Consider the following 11,583-nt stretch of genomic DNA (forward strand, 5'->3'; position numbering starts at 1 on the left):
TTCTCTCTCTTCCATCCTGCAGCTTTATTCTCAGCTCCGCAGTTAAACCTGTTAACTGGTGACACAGAGCAGAAGGATTCCCTCACTTGAATTCACACTGATGTGATTTCCAGGACTGTTGGCGGATTTAAGTGAAACAGAGATTAGTGATGGAAACAGGAGAAAACATTGTGTTTCCTTCCAAAGCAGCTCGACAAACACAAACATCTCCACTTCCTGCCAACACGCCTCCATCTTCACAGGCAACAGACAAACACCTCCTCACTTTCCAGCAAAACAAGTCCAAGCTTTTAGATTGTTTTAGATATCATTGGGGGCAAATAGAAACTGCATTGCACCATTATGTGGGCAGAAGAAAAGGTCCTGGATGGAAGATAAAGAGTACATTTCCCTCAAGAGGCTAACTGTGCCACAGAGGGCAGCTATCATCAAATTACTCCAGACATCAAAGTGCGTGATGTTTTTCCACTGAGCTTGTTGACAGCAGATGAGTGGAGAAGTGGAACTTGTTGGGAGTAATCAGGCAAGACAGCGACGCTGCGAGCCGACACGGTGGTCAAATTTACCGGAGCATGTGAAAAGACAACGTGGCGTTCCTGCTGCTTTTGTTCCACAGTCTCCCCGCGGAGCGGATCTAACCACGCATGCCGTGAGAGCAGATGCTGCCACCATCAACTCATTTAACGATTTCAGATGGAGCTGCTTTAAGCCTCCTCAAAAACAAACTAAAGCAAAGAATAACAACCATTCAGCCGTGATGCCCCGAGTTTAGGGGGAGGTGATTCTCATCGTGAATTCATTTACTGGAGACAGCGTGCAGCAGAAGTGTGGCGACAAATCTCCGAGCCGTTCCTGGACACTTTATGCTAATCTAATCTGCTTTATCATTTGGCCTTGTTGGAGACAGTTTGGAGAATGCTTGCCACACCCCACCATTGTTTCCATAAACTGGTGTTTACCAAGCCTTATATCAAATGTAATGGGCCAGACGGGACTGTATATCAAATCAAATCAAGTTTTATTTATATAGCACATTTATAAACGATTTTTGGTCGAGCCAAAGTGCTGTACATATAATAAAAATACCCTACAGTATATGTATTCTGTTTCTTCTATTTGGCAACAAAGTCAAGGGAAATCCTTTGCACCAATTTCTTTTGTTGACGGAAACGCTGGCACACACTGCTCACGTACATCTGACTCTGAATTGCACCCCTCATTAAAGTCACCACTGTAGCCAGCAGATGTTCACGATCATCCAAACATCAGTTTAAAATGCAATGTATCAAATGTGTTTCCAGTTTGTTCACAACACAGCTCGAAAACATGCTGGTGGTTCGAGTTGAGCTTACTATAAATATATTTCGGCTCCTATATGCTCCATATATCACAAACCTGTTCATATGCAAAATAATGTCCGTTTTTATATGCAGGAAAATGTCATTATATTACTGAACAAAGAAAATGATATAACAAACGGCAGGACTATTCTTATCTGATGCTCGCTGATAGTTAACAGATCATTTCATTCCACTTTCATTAAACTTATTTTCAGTAATGTTTAGTTTTGCAAGGTTATTGAAAAGCTATTTTGAGTTCCTGACATTTATATTTGAAATGTTCTGAAGGCATATCTTTAAAACCACTTTTCCTCAACCAATGTAATGAAGAATCACTTTTGTTATTGGATCATCTATACTTTAGAAACGTGCATATGATCCTAGGAAACTGTTATGCATCAGCTTTTGTTTTTGTTGTGTTTTGTTCCAGTCAGTCATTTCAGTCAAAGTCAATTCTTTGTGTTTTTGCTTTCGTGTTCAGCCCGTGGCCGCCTATCGATCGACTGCAGAGAGAGAAATGTCACGGAGTCGCTGTGGATCAGCAGACTGGCCTTTCTGGATACATCTCATTAACTTGGTAACATTGCCATTTTTCTTTCTGTAATCACATCACACACGTTTTGTAGAGGAACCTGACATTAAGAGGTGTCACTTTACCCCAAAGAGGGGATCTCCCCTTTTGGAGTTAGTGAGTGCCGAATGAGCCGGGCCATCTGCTCCGTGATGAAGCTTCACATACTTTAAAGGTCCCCTATTATACTGTTTCTCATCAATATATTACAGGTCTCAGATATATACAGAAAATGTCTCTGAAGTGTTTGGCTCCAAACACCAAACAGATCATGGCAGCATTACCCATAATCCCCTTTGTTTCAGCCCTGTTTCTAAAGTGCTGATTCTCTGTCTGTTACTTTAGATGAAAACAAGGAGCCCCTCCCCACGCCCCTCTGAGAGACATTTGGTTACAAAGAACTCAATGGTGCTCTAGGAGGAGATTCAGGTGATAAGGTGTGTGGGGGGGGGGGGGGGTTACCTTGGTTGCTGATTGGCTAATGGTTACACAAGACAAAACATCGTTATGACATCATAAAGTGGCCAAAATCTGATCAGCTCATTTTCAGACAGGTTTTTATAGAAATGGATCAGGACAAAAAGAGAGAGAATCTTTTATCCTGAAACTTTCAGAGTCTCTTTGCACAGAGGGGACACATGTTGATGTAGAAGAGACATGAAGAAGAGGGGACACATGTTGATGTAGAAGAGACATGAAGAAGAGGGGACACATGTTGATGTAGAAGAGACATGAAGAAGAGGGGACACATGTTGATGTAGAAGAGACATGGAGAAGAGGGGACACATGTTGATGTAGAAGAGACATGAAGAAGAGGGGACACATGTTGATGTAGAAGAGACATGAAGAAGAGGGGACACATGTTGATGTAGAAGAGACATGAAGAAGAGGGGACACATGTTGATGTAGAAGAGACATGAAGAAGAGGGGGACACATGTTGATGTAGAAGAGACATGAAGAAGAGGGGACACATGTTGATGTAGAAGAGACATGAAGAAGAGGGGACACATGTTGATGTAGAAGAGACATGAGGAAGAGGGGACACATGTTGATGTAGAAGAGACATGAAGAAGAGGGGACACATGTTGATGTAGAAGAGACGTGAAGAAGAGGGGACACATGTTGATGTAGAAGAGACATGAAGAAGAGGGTACACATGTTGATGTAGAAGAGACATGAAGAAGAGGGGACACATGTTGATGTAGAAGAGACATGAAGAAGAGGGGACACATGTTGATGTAGAAGAGACATGAACAAGTTTATTGTGCATAATAGGAGACCTTTAAACCATGTGGATGCACTTTCCAATGTGGAAAATAAAGCTCATGATTTCTATTTGAAAGTAGCAATATCACCTTAGAGCATATCAGCTCACACATCACTTTCTGCAAGAGGAGAGCAGTAAAGGGAGGAAATCTGCTTAGGAAGGAGTCAGGTGTGAAATATATTTCTGTCAGGATGAGCTTCAGCTCTTCCTGACAGATAAGGAGCGGATCTACAGAGCATGTGAGTTTTAAAAAGTAGATATTCACAGCCTCGTTCTGAGAGACTGAGCAGCAGATGTTATCCTGCTGGTTACCACAGAGATTTCCTTTAGCTACCTGGAGCTCTTGTCACTCAGGTCAATCTTAATGGAGATCTGTCTCTCAGCAGCAGTGACCACAGAAGATAAAAAGTCCCGTGGAGCTAAAGGGAGCCGAGAGCAGCTGCAGAAGGTCGCTGAGCAAACATGTCCTCGTTCCTTAATCGCAAAATGACTTGTTAACACCAAAAACTGTTAATATATCCGATCTGCCACATATAAAGGTAGAGGTTTGTTTATGCATGTATAATGTCAGAATCACATTCGCTATGCACTCATTGCCCACTTTCACCTACTGTAGCCTTAACATGGCAACGAAGGTGTATAATGACATTAAAAGGTGCAACAAAGACTAGTTAAAAGCTTTTGTACAGTTGGTTGAGAGTGCAAATACACCTGAAAAGGTTTACCTGCATGACTTTACTTTGAACACAATGAAGGAAGATACTAGAATTAATTTTTAAAAAAAGCTTTTGAACACAAATAGAAGTTTATAAATACAAACAGTTGACAAAAAATGCCCCAAGAACACACAGGCATGGATGTAATGACTCTATAAATAATAAACATATTTACTTAATTATAATGCAAAACTGCAACAAATACAATTATCTTGCCATCTTAAACTTTTTTCCTCGATACAACTGTTTACACCTCAAACTGCAGGGACAGTCATTAGGCGCATTCACACTGCGGTACTTTTCCCACAAAGGTTCATGTGAACTTAGTTCATGAGAACTCTTTAGTTCTCATGAACTAAGTACAGATCGCGTTCACACTGGAAAAAGTCCCTGGGGGAGGATTAGGCAAATTAAGCCGCTGACGTCACTTGTTCTTCTTCTGCTTTGGGTTTACTGGCAGGCCGCAAACCACTTCACGGCGTATACTGCCGCCCAAAGTCCCCGGCCGGAGGGTCCCCGGAGTTAGGGACTGGCTTCAGTAGAAGCTGCTGGGAGTCCCAGCAGCTTCTACTGAAGCCTTCCAAGTAAATCGCCAGAACGCCGACACCTCCTCATCTCCACCACTCCCATGTTTTATTTTGTGTTGCCATAAGTTAGTCTCTCTGCGTTTCTGCGCTGGGCTAATGCTAATGTTAATAATGCTAATGCGAGGATAATAAAATGGTTGCTTCACAAAACGTTTTGGGAGTTTTGCGGGGCGTGGTTTGCAATCCTTCCAGCCAATCAGAAATGTAGCTCTTTTCTCACAAAAGAGCCGCTCGAAAGTCCCTGCTCTCTAGCAGAACTTAGTTCATGAGAACTCTTTTGTCGCGTTCACACCAAAAAGAGCCGGTACTAAAATTAGTTCATGAGAACCTTTTTACCCCCACGAAAGTCCCTGCTAGAGAGCAGGGACTTTCGTGCGGCTCTCTTGTGAGAAAAGAGCTATATTTCTGATTGGCTGGGCGGATTGCAAACCACGCCCCGTAAAACTCCCAAAAAGTGTTGTGAAGCCGCCATTTTATTATGCTCGCATTAGCATTATTAGCATTAGCATTAGCCCAGCACAGAAATGCAGAGAGACTAACTTATGGCAACACAAAATAAAACATGGGAGCGGTGGAGATGAGGAGGTGTCGGCGTTCTGGCGATTTACTCGGAAGGCTTCAGTAGAAGCTGCTGGGAGTCCCAGCAGCTTCTACTGAAGCCAGTCCCCAACTCCGGGGACTTCCGGCCGGGGACTTTGGGCGGCAGTATACGCCGAGAAGTGGTTTGCGGCCTGCCAGTAAACCCAAAGCAGAAGAAGAAGAAGTGACGTCAGCGGCTTCATTTGCCTAATCCACCCTCAGGGACTTATAATCCATGGGCCCATACCTGGATTTCCACTTATCGGTACCACCCAAGGTGGCAAATTTTAATGAAGTGTTTTTAAGTGGCATATATCTATAGATGATATTTTGGTATGATAGACATTCCAGAGTGGTAGCTTAGTCATAGAAATCAGCTATTGAATACAATGACCCGAAGCGCCAAATTCGAAGGCGTAAAATGTGGCTTGAATGTACATATAACTCAAATACCAACATGAAGTCAACCATTTAATGGCTAATGCATTGTTCTTATGGTGTTGTTTAGTTAGACAGGTCATTCTAAAGTAACTTGGACAATATTTTAGCCAAATAAAATTATTATTACTTGAAAAAAAAAAACATAAAACATGGAACTGCATAACATAGTTACATGTACATGGCTGTAGTGTCTAGCTTTGACCAGCCAACTAGACAAAGTCAACTATACTACCAGTTTTATATGTAGAACTCCTTCACAAGGTCAAGAAATATTCATGGGGGCAAGTCTAGTTTGATTTACTTACATATTTACCCAGTACTTGAGTATACATCAGTTTATACTCATCGACAGTGACTTGCCATGCACTTCATGGGTACTATACATTCATCTGAAGTTGTACCGGTATGACTATAAAGTCCAGACCATTGCCTAAACAAAACATTGTCAGTTATCTTCATCATCAGTGTCAGACTCGTCCAGTTCCACTGCGACTTCGTCCTCATCTTCACTTCTCTGGTTGGTGCATGTCTGCAGTTTGCACATGTCCGTGCACTTCAGTTGGTTCTACAGGCACACACAGGCTGGACGTTTGCAGATATGTGCACACTTGCAGGACATCAGCTGCAATACTGCATCAGGTGCCGGTGATCCCTGCATCCATTCTATTTCCAGACTGCCATCGTCATCTGTAGTCCAGCCACAGCCCTTGGGGTCTGGCACAACAGGTTCACTCACAAGACAGCGTCGCCAAATCGCGGTCTGATAGTTTGCGCGGAGGGCGTGCATGTGCAAGCAATCCTTGCATGGTGGCAGTTGGCTGGATTCCACCTCTCCCCGTTGTGCACAGAAGAGTTGGTAGCGGAGTTCATTGACATCAGAGGTGGTGGATGAGGATGCATACAACCGGCAAACAAAGTCCTGCATCTTATCAAATAGTTCAGCAGATACATCCCATGCTTCACCAAGACGCTTGAAGGCCTCCTGGTACGTCTCATTCTCCTTCAGATGCTTCAGTGCACTTAACTTTCCACGACCAGCGAATGCACTGACCATGTCACACCCAGTGAGAGCATGTAGTCCAACAAGACCTTGGCAGACTTCCTCGCCCAGGGAGCTCGCTAGTTTACCAATGTCTATGTATCGTGTACGATTCTGTGTACCACACTTCTGATACAGAGGGCAGGCCATCGAAGCATCTGAAGCATGTCTGGCATGAAGTAGCATGCGCGTATCAGCTTCTTCTTGGGTTGATCTCAGATCTTGGATTTCATGCCAGTGATCCTTGGTGATCAGGTAGCATGCCTCGCCACAGGTCACGTACAGCGACTTGTCCTGGAGCCTCTCTCCAGTAAAGATGCTTCTGCACTTCCTATGGTAGGTGACAGGTGGTATGACATCATTTGGCAAGTCCTTTGCGATGTCTAAGATCGGTGCATGCTGTCTGATTTCTGCTGCTCTCAGCAGGGTTTTCCAGGAACCGATGTCTTTTGGTGATACCAGGGTTGAGTCTTCATCTTGAGATGTGCAATGGATGAGGCACTCCAGGCGTGGCCGCTTTGGTGCCATGCCGCTGGGTCCTGCCTCTGGGACTGAAATATTAACTTAATCTTAACTATACATCTTTACTAAAAATGTATGTCTACATACCGGTACATCAGACGCAGTGTCCGATAACATGTAAAATGGCAATAACATGCAGCCCCAATAACATTATCTGAAAAGCAACAAAATGAGCTTCTTCCCCAAAAATCTGAAAATATATTCCAAATAGAACATACAAAGCTTATATAATATTCATTCAGGCAAGTTTCATTACCATTTTCCACATAGCAGGGACAAACACAGAACATACCGCCAAACTTTGTAAGTGACAAAATGCGTTATTTGATCAATAATGGGGTAGCATGTAACTCCGCTAAGCTACTCAGTTGGAAAGTCTATCATGGCTTAATGTACTTATATGGACCCTATGAACAAAATGGTACCACAAATGTTTTGCCACCTCGGGTGGTACCGATATTTGGTCTGGCCCATGGACTATTAGTTCATGAGAACTAAAGAGTTCTCATGAACTAAGTTCTCATGAACCTTTGTGGGAAAAGTACTGCGGTGTGAATGCGCCTATTAGTGTTTTTCATCAAATTAAACAAACACGAAAAAGCCTGAAAAAAAGATATCTCTTCATCATCAAACTAATCTGTTTATTTTGCACCCTTTCAGCCACAACCAGCTCTCTCTTTGTTGGTCTGTTTGCTCATTTGTTTCAAGTATCCATGAGTATCTATTCACTGAGCCCTTTTGATGGTAGCTTAGTGACTGAGCGGAAAACTGCTCTTCAAGTAATGCTCAATAAAGCAAAGCTCCACAGTGTGAAGTGGCTGGTCTGCATGCAGAGTGAAGAGCAAGTCAACACACTCGGCCCAGCTGTGTGTGAGCGCCGAGTCGAGGTTAAGAGCGGAGAGGTGTTGGCAACAGAGAGGACTGTGGGGAGCGAAATCATCATGCAGCGCTGCAGGCAGGAGGCAGAGAGGAACCCTGTCGGCCTCCTACGTGAGTGTGTGTTCGAGTGTGTGTGTGTTTGAATAACAGGGGAGAGTGTAATTGCCATGCAGAGTCTGTAGCAAGAGACACAGAGGAGGTCTTGTCTGGATTTACATGTGTGCAGATGGTGTGCGTGTGTGTGTGTGTGTGTGTGTGATTGTAGATGCCCCTCATGTGACTCCATCCATGTTCTGCCGCTCACGTCTCCTCGCCCTCTGAGGCCTGATGTCACTCGGGTGCTTGATGATGAATCCTAAATGAATGTAGACATCTTGTATGAATGAATTTATTCTGACATCTCATTAAGGAAACACACAGCCATTGGAGGTTTGGAGAGCATGAATGTAAATGCTGGTTTTGACACTCTTTGAAGTCTGAAGCATTTGAACGAGAAGTTAATAAAGTTAATAAGATCTATCGTCTGGTGTGCAAGAACTTCATAATGAAATCTCAATACCAAAAACATCATGTGTTGCTTTCAATGTCTAACGGAGTCTCTATCATTTATTTTTGGGATGAAACGATTAGTCACTTTGATCAAAAGAAAACAAATCGAATCTGCTTTGAAGAACATGTTATTTATTTATTATGTATTTCATAATGACACATTTCCACTTCTTATATGCAAATGGCGGGGGGTGGTTAGCTTACAGATCTAGACCAAAGCAACAGCACCACAACACTGACTCAATAGCTCTTGTTTCACACTCCAGTACTCTTAAGTGGTTTGCAAACTGCCAATAAACCAAACCGGTTCCGGTTCAAGAACCGTCCTTGTGCTTTTCTGGTGCTTAACTGGTTCTTCTCTGGTTCTGAGTCCCGAGCCAGTTCCGGGCCACAGCCGGATTTAGCTCTGGTTCTTCCTGTTTCAGCCGCCGGCTCAACACCAAAAACCGGTTCTTAGCTGACCCCACTTGGCTGCCCGGCAAGAACCAAGAACCACGCTCACGTCGGAAGGGGGCGAGATTAACCTGAGCCATAATAACAGTTTATGGCGAGTACGGAAAATGAAAGTTGTAAAAACAGTAGCGCTGAGCAAAGTGACTAGAACGCAACTACACACTTATAAAAAAACACACTTTATAAAGTCAGGCAACACTAACCAGGCTTCGTGTGATTCTGTTTATTTGTACCTTACTTTGACCATCCGTTCACTGTCATTGATCATTGTGGAGAGCAGGCAGAAGTGTTGTTTTGTATTAGCTATCAGATGGAATCAATACATGGGCTGCACAGGTTACTATGCAACAGCATCCTCTATGGTTCATCATCCAACATTCTAAATAAACTACAATACATCCAGAACTGCGCTGCCCGCCTCCTCACCCACACCCGCTCCAGAGACCACATCACCCCCGTCCTTCAAAACCTGCACTGGCTCCCTGTCCGTCAACGAATACACTTCAAAATCCTTCTGCTAACACACAAAGTTCTCAATAACCAGGCCCCCCCCTACCTCACCGACCTGATCCACCACTACACCCCCTCCCGCAGCCTTCGTTCATCAGAAGCGAACCTCCTCTCTATCCCCACATGAACCAAGCCCCGAACCTGGGGGGACAGAGCCTTCTGTTAAGAACCTTGACCGACACTTGGACTCAAACGCACGACTCAAAAGAAAGTTTGTTGTTCAAAAGGTCTTTACGTTGGATAAGTATAAAGTTCAAACAAAAATCACTCCTGAGAGGCTAAACGTAGCAAGGCAAACTACAAACTAAATAAACTTGACTATGATCACAAAGTACAAAATCTCTTGGCCTGACAAGCTGGCTCTCTTAATGGCACAAGGCACAAGACGAACTAGCATAGGACAAAGGGAGACATGACTATGTATACATGAGGTAAGGGGGAACAGGTGGAAACAATCAGACGCTGACGATGGCAGGAAAACACACAAAGGGAGGAAGTAAGGGGACCTGAAATGAGAGACAAGAGGTAAGTACAAAATAAAACAGGAAGTGCAATGACAGGACTAGACAGGTGAGCAAAAAGACTTGACTAAACATAAATCTAACCTGGGCTATGAACTAAACGTGAAACAATAACATGAACCTGATTAACATGACATGAATAATTTAGCAGACATGACGGGATGTTACACCTTCTCCATCGCTGCCCCCACCCTCTGGAACTCCCTTCCACAACACATCAGAGACTGCACCGACCCCCCCACTTTCAAAACACTGACCAAAACACACCTCTTCAGAATTTGTGAATTATGCTGTGCTGCTGTTTTAATATTTATTTATTTATTATTTTAATTTTTTTCTATTTTATCATGTTTTATCAAACCACTGTAAAGCGTCTTTGAGCACCTGGAAAAGCGCTTTGAAATTAAATGTATTATTATTATTATTATTATTATTAACTAATTCAGATATATATATATATAGAGAGAGATTATATCAAATTACATTTTTGGAGTTGGATCCAGTTTCTTTTGTCCTGATGGTGTGGGCAGCAGCTCAGTGTGTGTGTGACAGCAGCTCGGTGTGTGTATGACAACAGCTCAGTGTGTGTATCCTCCAACATAGTCTCACAAAAACTATGTACGTTGTGTACGTTGTACTGTGTACGTTCTACGTTGGTCGACAGGGCAAAGCGTAGTATATTCACAAATAACCCTCTCAAGACGTGACATGGATACAATATTTTGTAAAAAAAAAACATGGAGCTCAAATAATCTTCGTAATATCTATCAAACTATGGATCCTACACATCCACTGGACGTAGATTCTAAAAGTATACACTTCTCGCTAGAAATGTAATCAAAAAAATGTTAATGGCCAAACTATCATCAATTTAGGATTTTCCACTACAAATAAATCGGGTGTCCGCCATGTTTTTTTTTCTCACTGGGAAAGTTTGCGATCACGTGACATGGACACTGGTCGTTAGAAATGAATAGGACACAAATATTGTATCCATGTCGTTTTTTTGTGAGACTGGGCTCATCGTCTGCCATGCAGCCAGAGCAGATATCAGCTGGGCCTTATCAACAGGAGCCACAAAGAGCTGAGGGTGAAGAGGAGCGGACGCTGAGGGGGGGGAACCATTCCTCGGGGGGGAAAGCTAATGATTGTCCCCGCTGACGGAGTGTGACTCTGGGCCGGGGGGCGGTGCCACGACAGCCTCTCTGCGTTAGGACCAGCAGCAGCAACAGCCACCGTGAAATGTTCATTTAGGAAAGAAATCCCTCGTTCTCTACAGCCCGAGTTCACAGAATATTGATATTATTAACTTTTACATTTAGGTCGATCAGAATTCAGAGCGGGGACTGCAAGGTCAATCTTGTGAAGGAAAAAAAATGAGAAAAAGTTTCCTCGTAGGTGCCTGAAGTCTGGACCCTCAACTTGTTAAAATTAGGAATATATTCAAATGAACTGTATTAATGTAAAACACTTTAAATGGTGAGTTTAATATTCGGGTTGAGCCTGGTTCGTAACTGAAGACCAAACTACTCTAAACTGTCAAACATCAACTGATTTTTACTTTTGAAAATATGAGGGCTAGTCTCTATTTAAAGAAATGCAAATAAA

This window comes from Gymnodraco acuticeps, unplaced genomic scaffold (assembly GCF_902827175.1).
Source record: "Gymnodraco acuticeps unplaced genomic scaffold, fGymAcu1.1, whole genome shotgun sequence".
Taxonomy (NCBI): Eukaryota; Metazoa; Chordata; class Actinopteri; order Perciformes; family Bathydraconidae; genus Gymnodraco; species Gymnodraco acuticeps.